Source organism: Chrysemys picta, chromosome 16, assembly GCF_011386835.1.
Source record: "Chrysemys picta bellii isolate R12L10 chromosome 16, ASM1138683v2, whole genome shotgun sequence".
In the NCBI taxonomy this organism is placed as follows: Eukaryota; Metazoa; Chordata; order Testudines; family Emydidae; genus Chrysemys; species Chrysemys picta.
Window position 1 is genome coordinate 32339644 of NC_088806.1, and position 9582 is coordinate 32349225.

Sequence of the window (9582 nt, forward strand, 5' to 3'; positions counted from 1 at the left end):
CCAAATGTTAGTATTAAATCCGAAATCCTCTTAAATATCCCATCAGAAACCAAAAATCTAAAGCAAAATTTGAAACGGCAAACAATGCTTAATTTAAAACCCAAACATTAAGAAAAGCTGATTTTGTTTTTAAAAAACAAAATATAACAAATGCCATAAAGTATCAAAAAAGAGTGCTACAGCAGGATGATAAAATAACATAAAATAAATGTAAGCAGGGTCAGGATGAGCTCTACCATGACATCTGGTGGTGAATTGTGGTGAGTTGTGGAAAAGAACTTCAGGGGCTGATCTTGTTTGCATAGGCACACCCGCCCCGCCTAGCATGAGACCATGGCAGCCCAAAATGGTCACTTTGGCTGCTCTGGGACCCCCAGTTTCTCTGTTATTGGGGCAGGAGGAATAAAGTGTTGTTACCCTGATTGTGTGAATCAAGGACAATGAAACTGTTTTATGACAGAGGGTCTCACCATCACCTAAGTAGCACTCACTAGACAAGGGACATGGGTTCCAAAACCCAATGAATTGAGAGAGAGTGGGCTGGCCTGTCTATCTTCTTTCTCCCTTCTCTCCCCCCCCCCTTTTTTTTTTTTAATAAAAAGGGCCTGCAATACCAGTTATACCATCTTCTCTCTCTACTGTTAAATAGCAGAGCTAATTTTTATTTTGTTAAGAGTTTAGTTACAGGCTACTATGCTGAAATCAATTTAGGCCAAGGGTGTACTAGCACTGGGGGCTCCCTTACTACAAGCTGAAATCACTGAGTGCTGTGTTAACTGTGGGGGAACCTAAACATTTATTGCTGAGCGGCTGGCAGAGCGGAGCAGTTTGCGGGATGGTTGGTGTGGCCCACGAGATGTGGAGTGGACTGGAGCAGTTTGTGGGATGGCTTGAGTGGCTCACAGGACAGCTGGTGGAGCAGAGCAGCTGGTGGAGTGGAGCAGCTCGTGGTGAAGGCTGCAGCAGAACCCCATGGACAGGCAGGGCAGTTGGCCTCAGACCACGTCAGGTGCCCCTTAATATCCCATGTGCCCCTTTCTCTCCCCCCCATTTCCACCCAGGCTAGGGGGTGGGGGTAAGACTGTGCAGATAAACTTTTGAACTCTGGGGCTGCACTGACCAGGGACAGAGACTTTTGGGTGATTCTTGGGTTGCTGGACTCAAGAGACTTTTGGGGTGTTGGACTTTTGAGACTTTGGGGGTGGGTCTTTTGCTCATGGTTTGTGTTACGAATCCTGTTTGTGGTGTTTTCCCAATTTAATGCTGATGTCGTTTACCTCATGTCATTAAACATTTTCTGCTACACTCAGACTCCGTGCTTGTGAGAGGGGAAGTATTGCTTCTTAGAGGCACCCAGCAGGTGGTATGTAATTGTCCCAGGTCACTGGGTGGGGGCTCAAGCTGGTTTTGCATTGCGTTATTGAAATGGAACCCCTAGATACTGAACCAGAGGTCCCTTCCAACCCTGATATTCTATGATTCTAACTCAGATGGGAAGGAGGGTTACATAAGCAAAATTAAACCTGTACCAACATTGGAACAAACTATGTAATTTTCTAATTCTAACTTCTTGTTTCACCCAGGAGGGAAAGTGTTTTGTAGCCCCAGTAACTATACTGTCACTACAGCATTTCTTTCACTAAATAAGGTTTTTACCAAATATAAATTGCCCTTCAAATTGTCTAACAGAAATTCTAATTGTATCTTTGCAATAATATCCCAAGTATGCAAGTACGTCCCCTCAGAGCAGCACCACATTCCTCAACTGCTAACCCAAGTGAGTAAGTGATATTCTGGTAGAATCCCACATGGTTTATGCATTTGTGAAACCTGGGGCCTGAAGCTAATGGGAGAAAGGTAAGTGAGCAAGCTCAGAGCTCTCCGACGTCACCTGCTGGAGAGCAGAGAGACTTGACTGAGCGATGTACTAGCTAATTTAAATATCAACGTTGTTCTCTGGTGGCAGGCTTCCACTGGAGAGCAAGAGGAGTTGACTGAGGGTGGCATATCTTATTTGAATATTAAAAGCTGGCAGTTTGGGGACACTGGTGTAAAATTTGAGTAAGTTTTGGGTTTGAGACCCATATTTTTAGTGTAGCTTATTGGGAGCCTGCCATTGACTGGGGGTGTGGTCACCCTGAGCTGGAAGCCTGTTGCCCGACATGGTGAAGGAGTGCTGGGCACTTTGAATAAATTAGAAAAGAGGGATTACAGAAGATTACACAAATTTGTTGTTGTGCCAAAATTATGTTTCCTGGTGGTTTTGAGACTAAACCGCTGAGTTTTTTCTCTCTCTTAACTAAGCTGTTACCTGGCTTTGTTGTGTTATTGCCCATGTCTTAGGTGCACTATCGTGACGGCACCTCTGGGCAACTGACCGCAGAACAGAAGAGCGTGGGGGAGCAGTTGAGGCACGCGGCAGTGCCTGGATTGGAAGGCAGTGTGGGGCCGGTTAGTGCCCGCTGGTGAGTGTGGGAAGAGCTGCTACGTTACAGGGGGGCGGGGCGGGGCGCTCGCTGCCTGGCGACTTGAGAAGAGCTGTGGTGCCGGCCTGCCCGGCGTTTTCTGAAAGCTGATCTCCCATTGGGCCTAGTGAGGTGAGGTTTTCTGAAAGCTGATCTTCCACAGGGCCCTCACTGACGTTTTCTGACAGCTAATCTCCCATTGGGCTGAGCCTAGGTGACGCTTTCTGAAAGCAATGCTGGGCGGAGCTGCAGGGCTGCCCAGAGGATTCAGGGGGCCTGGGTCAAAGCAATTTTGAGGGCCACTTCTATAAAAAAAAGTTGCAATACTATAGAATACTATATTTTCGTGGGTCCCGGGGCTTGGGGCAAATTGCCCCACTTGCCCCACCCCTCTGGGCGGCCCTGTGGAGCTGTCAGGGCATTGTGCAGTCAGAGCTCAGCGAACGCCCGTGAGAAACAGGTCGAGGCCGAGTGGCACCGATTCTGGAGACCCCCAGTAGCAGGCGCTGCCGTCCTGCCTGGCGAAAAGCCGCAGGGGGGTGTTCACAGGTTCACAACGAATGCGCATGATGTTTGTAGCTGCAGAATCTGTTTCTGTGCATGTGAGTGAAGTCCCTGTAGCCGGGCGGCCTGTAGTAAACAGGATTCCTGGAGGTTTGCACAGTGTGGGAGTGGAGAGCTGGGCTGCAGGTTGGAGCAATCAGGCTTAGCGGGGTTGGGCTCAGAGCTCGCGGTTAGGGTTGCGGGGAGGATTGGGCTACGGTTTGGCTTAAGGGTGGGGGACCAGGTTATGGGGTAATGGTGAGCAATTTTTGGTTCAATTTGGGTTCCGGGTTGGGGGTTAGATTTTGGTGGGAGGGTTTGGCCAGCAGCAGCATAGAAGTACGGGTGGCAATGGGGTGCCAACCAATAGTGATTGATAAGCAGGGCTGGCACAACCCATTAGGTGACCTAGGCAGTTGCCATGGGCACTACAATTTGGGGGGTGGCGACCGCAGCGGTATTTTGGTGGCGGGACCTTCCGCCGCCTCTGTGGGGGGTGGCATTTCGGGGCGGGACCTTCCGCCGCCTAGGGCAGCAGAAAAGCTGGCGGCGTGCCAGTTTATAAGTAGTTTTTTTTAAATCGTTTTTGTGTCAGAGAGGGATCATGTTTGCTACAGGGGTCTATTTGTAATGACGCGGGGCTGCAGGGTGCCCAAGTCATCAATGGCTGTTTGGAACTCCTGGGTCCACCTGCAGCGGCTGGGAGCTCTGGGTTCCATACGCAGTGGTGTAGGCCTGTGGGGTTCCCCCGCTGCCTGCAGCAGCTGAAGCTGTGGGGCCCTGCCCCTGCCCACAGTGGCTGGGCGCTCCTGGGTCCCGCTGCGACATGTGGCAAATGAGAGCTCTGGGGTTCGCCTGTGGTGGCAAATGGGAGCTACGGGGTCCATCTGAAATGGTATGGGGCTGTGGAACTCGAGTCTGCCTGCGGTGACTGGGAGCTCTGGGGTCCATCTGTTGTTGCATGGGCCTGTGGGAGTTCCCCCAGCACCCATGGCTGCTGAGAGCTGAAGGGGGCCCCTGCCACCATTGGGAGCACAGCAGGTGGCTCATCCCATGGGGTCACTGTTCCCCCCTCTCCCCCTCCCTAAACGGGGGTTTTATCCCCGCACAGGCTCTGTCAGCATCTCCCCCCACCGTGGGCTTAACCCCGGCTACCACCCCCACCCCCGATTTTTCCCCTCCATCCCCTCTTCTGCCGCTACCTACAGTAACTTGATCCCCCCAGCCAGTAAATTTCTGCCCCCTGCTCAGACCCTTACAGCCCCCCGGTGCGATTTGCCCCCTTAATCCTTTTAAACCCCTCCAATGAGGAGGCAGCAAATCGGAAGTAGAAGTAAGGGCATAGAGAGGGCAGCGGTGACAGCGAAGGTTACTGGGCATGCTCAGTACGCCCAAAGTAGGGAATTGGGAGCGAGAGCTGTTTGTGTCTCAGCCAGTGACCAGAGCGCATCGCAACCTTCTCTAACCCGCACCCACTCCCCATGCACCCCCAGGGCGCCGTGACCTTCTCTAACCCACACCCCCAGGGCGCCAAAACCTTCCTCTCCCCACCCCCCCGCATCCCAGCCCGGTGCGACCTTCTCTAACGTGCAGGGGCGGCAGGTTATATGGGCTCGTAGTGCCCGAGCACCAGGAATATTCAAGGCTGGGGGCTCTGCTGCACCAATATCTGGAGCTGGGTTTCTCCCCTGGCCCTGCCTGGAGCGGGCACCAGCCCCTGCCGCCACCCTGGAGCGTCCCCCCCCCGCCCAGTAGCGTAGCTGTGGGGGAGCGGCCACTCCTTTCTGTGCACATTTTCCAAAAGCAGTGCCTTTCCAGTTTCCAGGCAGCCAGCACTGGGCTCCAGACTCGGAGTCTGGAGCTGGGTTTTGCGTGTGGCCGCCGGCTGGCTCTGGGCTTCGTGCCGCCTCCCTCATCCCCAGCCCTGCTCGCTAGCGTCGGCTGGTTGCCGGGCTCCCTGGGGATGAGGAGGACGAGGCTCCGGCTCGCCTGCAGCTGCCCGGCTCCCTAAGCCGGCGTGGGCTCTTCCGGGAGGGGAAGGGGTGTCAGTGCGGCGGGGGGGCTAAGGAGCAGCAGCCCCGTTGGTCCCCGGCAGCTCCATGCAGAGCGAGGTAGCCGCGTGGCAGGGAAGGGGGCTCTGAAGCCCAGCTGGTGCCGGTGGAGAAGGAAGGAAAAGGAGGGGGATGTTTTTTCCTCGTGGTCTCTCTTCAGCAGAGGCTGGGGGCTGAGGGAGCGGCAGGACCAGGAGGCAAAGGAGCGACTTTGGGTTGTTGCCCCCCCTCCCAAACTTACCCCCCCAGTGCTGCGCCCAGGGTTGTGAAACTGTGCTTAGTGCAGCTTGTGAAGAAGGAGGGGCAAATGTGCTTTAAGGTACCAGTACTGTCTCCTCAGTCTCACTGCTGACTAGCTGCAGACCCAGTGCTCAGAATTAAGCAGTGTTCTCAGGGACTGTACAGACTCTATACTAGTTTTCAATTGCCTGCTAAATGCTTCAGCCATGCCACCTTTTCACTTAGCTATCTCCTGAATAGTGGTGACTGGGAATGGGGGGTGGTGGTGGTGGTGTAGCAGATGCCAATTTGAGGTGAATAGTCTCTTGGCCAGATTCTACTGGGTTTATGGTGCTTTGTGCTGTGGACTGGAGCAAAGTGGCTGGTGAATAACCAGGAATCTGGTTAATAATTGTTCTCTAAATTCAGCTTTCTTCTTTCTCTCTCTGTGAATTATCACTAATTCAAAATAGTAGTGTGCAAGTCTGACGAACTGGGACTGTTCTTAATGTGGTCTTTGAATGCTGGGTGGGAAGTGTTGGCCTGGGAATGTTGCAGAGGGGTTTGGCTGGGACGGTCTGCATTGGGGGATGGGAGACTGGCCGTGAGGGAGAATACCTGAGCATGTAAGGTGAGAACCCAGGAAGGGGTTAGAGGCCAGGTGACACCTTTGCTTGGGAAACTGAACAAAGGCTGGGTGAGGAGACCCTGGGGGGAGGGAGAGTTTCAGGAGCTGGCTGGTGGAATGGCTGGGAGGCAGACGGGGCTCTGACCCCCCAAGGGGGTTGTGATGCCCTGGGACCCCAAGAGTCACCTAATGGGGGGGGGTCCTGTTGTCTGTGCCTGCAAGACCTGGCTGGCTGAGAGTCATGGTGAATCACAGGAAGCTGGGGGTGCAGGGCCTTGTGCGCCCCCCACACTCTGTGGCAGCAAGTTGACTGGATAATGGTAATAGCATAATCTCTTGTTATAACACTGTAACCTTACTACCTGATTAGTAATTTGATATGTCGGGTGGCACCTTTTTTTATGTATCTGAAGAAGTGAGGTTCTTACCCACGAAAGCTTATGCTTATGCTCCCAATACTTCTGTTAGTCTTAAAGGTGCCACAGGACCCTCTGTTGCTTTTTTTATGTGTTCACTCCCCCTGATGTTAGAACCTGGCTACGCCACTGGGGAGGGGGGCTTCCTAGACCTGAGCAGCTGGGGCTTGGGTGAATTTTGTGACACCCTGCCCTCCCCACCCCCCCAGCCATCACCCTGCAGTCCCCACTCCTTCTCCACGCTCGGCAAGGGGCAGCCCCATCCCCAGTAAGGCTATGGTGAGGGGCAGCAGCAGGGGAGGCCACACGTGATTGCAAACCCCACCCCCCGGTACCCACTATAGGGGAGGCGAGTGGGCTTTCTGGACCTGAGAGAGGCCCTAGGAGCCTGTGCAGTGACCGTGGTGCAGAGTGAGTGTGCTGTGGGGGAAGTGGAGGGGGTCCCTCCCCTGGAGCTTGCTGCTGCCAGTGTGTGTGGGGGTCCTCTCTGGCCCTAGCCCTGGGGCAGCCTGTCTGCACCCCAAGTTCCTCATCCCCAGCCCTGCCCCACCCCAGAGCCTGCGCCCCCAGCACCCCAACCCTGAGCCCCAGCCCTGAGCACCCTCCTGCACTGTGAACCCCTCATCCCCAGCCCCACCCCAGAGCCCTCACCTGAGGGGAAAAACACACAACTTAAAGTTGGTGGTCAGTTTGGAGTATCATTGTGTTTAGCACGATACTTGATTATTTTACACCCTTTAAAGTATATAACTGGTCGTATACAGGTGTTACAAAGTGGGAATGTTCTTAATGTTTTCTCTGAATACTGTGTGGGTGCCTCAGTTTCCCCTATGTATTTTTTAAGGATCTAGATGGTGGGATAAGAGGTTGTGTGATTGTTGTAGAGCCCTAGAGGGCCAGTGTGATGGTGTCTGCACAGAGAATGGCCGAAACCCTGGCTCCGGACAATTAATGGCCTGGGCCGCTCTACTGCAAGGTGCCAACTGAAGGTGATGGAGAACAAAGAGATCAGGTGGCCTCCTAATGCCTGGAAAAGAGACAAAGGCCAGAGGGGGGAGTGTTAGTGCCTGTGCGGTCTTCTGGGAAGCGCATGGTGTGGAAGGGGATGCTGGGATGCTCTGGAACTACTCCATACAAAGCCAGTCAGGACTCTGGGAGAGGCTCCTCTCTCTGAGCATACTGTCTCCAGGGCAAGAAGCTTACACCTTCCTGGGTCTGACTTCAGAGCATTCAGCATGCCCTTCCACACCGTGCGCTTCCCGCAGCGAGTCCGCCCAGGCGGAGTCCTGGGGCAGCCAGAGGTCCCTGCACCCCAACTCTGCAGTCAGACATGACTCTCAGCCAGCCGGGAAAACAGAAGGTTTATTAGACGACAGGAACACAGTCTAAAACAGAGCTTGTAGGTACAGAAAACAGGATCCCTCAGTCAGGTCCATCTTGGGGGTGGGGAGCCCAGACCCAAGTTCTGGGCCTCTCCCCATTTCCCGAACCAGCTCCAAACTGACACTCCCTCCTCTGGCCTTTGTGTCTCTTCAGGACAAGGAGGCCACCTGATCTCTTTGTCCCCAACACCTTCAGTTGGCACCTTGCAGGGGAAACTGAGACACCCACACAGTATTCAGAGAAAACATTAAGAACATTCCCACTTTGTCACAACAGGTGCAACAAAATATAATATTGTATGTTGAAGCAGGCAACAAGCTGACTTTCCACTTTTAATTGACCCTTGTAATCTTGTGGCGTTGTAGCTTCATTTTATCCCAGCAACAAATTCTTGATTTGTAGGACCGCTAATAATCAACAGTGGATTTTTCTGATAGTGATATTGTGCAATAAAGAGCAACATTGCACTTAAATGCTTACGGCTTCCAGTCCATGTTTACACTATTTAATAAAATATATATATCGGCTTACAGGCGGGAGCAGGGGTGGGGGCACCACCATTTTGGGCACCACCAAAAATTATACAAACCTGCTGCCTATGCTAACATGCACCCCCAGGGTGCCCCCCCGTCCCTCCGCACCCCCAGCCCGCTGCGACCTTCTCTAACTCGCACTCCCAGCGCTCCTCCTGTACCCCCGTGCCCCCAGCCCGCCGCAACCTCCCCCTGCGTCCCCAGCCCGCCACGACCTTCTCCCCTGCGCCTCCAGCCCGCCACGACCTTCCCCGCCCCCCCAGCCCACCCCTCCCCCCCCCAGCCCACCACAGCCTTCCTCATCCCCTTGTCCCCCCATACCCCCAGCCTGCTGCAACCTCACTCGCCCCCCCGCAACCCCAGCCCGCCGCAACCTCCCCCCCGCACCCTGAGCCCACCCCGTCCCCCCACATCTCCAGCCCGCCGCAACCTTCTCTAATCCACACCCCGAGCCCACCCCTGTCCCCCGCACCCCTAGCTAACCCCAACCTTCTCTACTGAGCACCCCCAGCCTGCCGCAACCTCCCCCCTATACCCCCAGTCCTCTGCAACCTTCTCTAATCCACACCCCCAGACCGCCGCAACCTTCCTCGCCACCCCCCGTGCACTCCCAGCCCGCTGCAACCTTCTCTAACCCGCACCCCCAGTCTGCCCCAACCCACTTTCCCGGTCCCCAACCCACCGTAACCTTCCCCAACCCGCCCGCCACGACTTTCCTCGTCTCCCCCGCACCTCCCAGCCCGCCGCAACCTTCCTCAACCTGCACCCCATCCACCCCTAGCCTGCCCCAACCTTCCCCAACCCGCTTCCCCGGTCCCCAACCCACCTGCCCCGCCCCCCATGCCTGCAACCTTCTTCAATCTGCACCCCCGTTTCTCTAGCCCAAACCAACCCACTCCCGTCTATCCCCCCATCCGTTGGGCTCCTCAGTCCTCCTTTCTTCTCCCTCCAACACCTCCTAGGCCACCCCAAACTGCACCCCATCCCTACCTTTCCCCCATCCATACCTCCTCCCATAGTGCCCCTCAGCCCCCCCTTCCTCCCCAACACCCCCCAGCCTGCAACAACTTTCCCCAACCCACACACCTGTATCCCTTAGTTCATTCCTCCACTCATGGGACTTCTCAGCCCCCATCTCTCTCCAACATTCTCCCAGCTCACCACAACCTGCGCCTCCATCCATGCCTCCACCCGTATGGACTGCTCAGCCCCCCTTCCTCCCCAACAGACCCCCCAGTTCATCCCCCCCATCCGTTTGGCCCCTCAGCCCCCTTTTTTCCTCCCTCCCAACACCCCCAGCTCAACGCAACCTGCACCCCACTTTGTCTAGATCTGTGGGCTGCC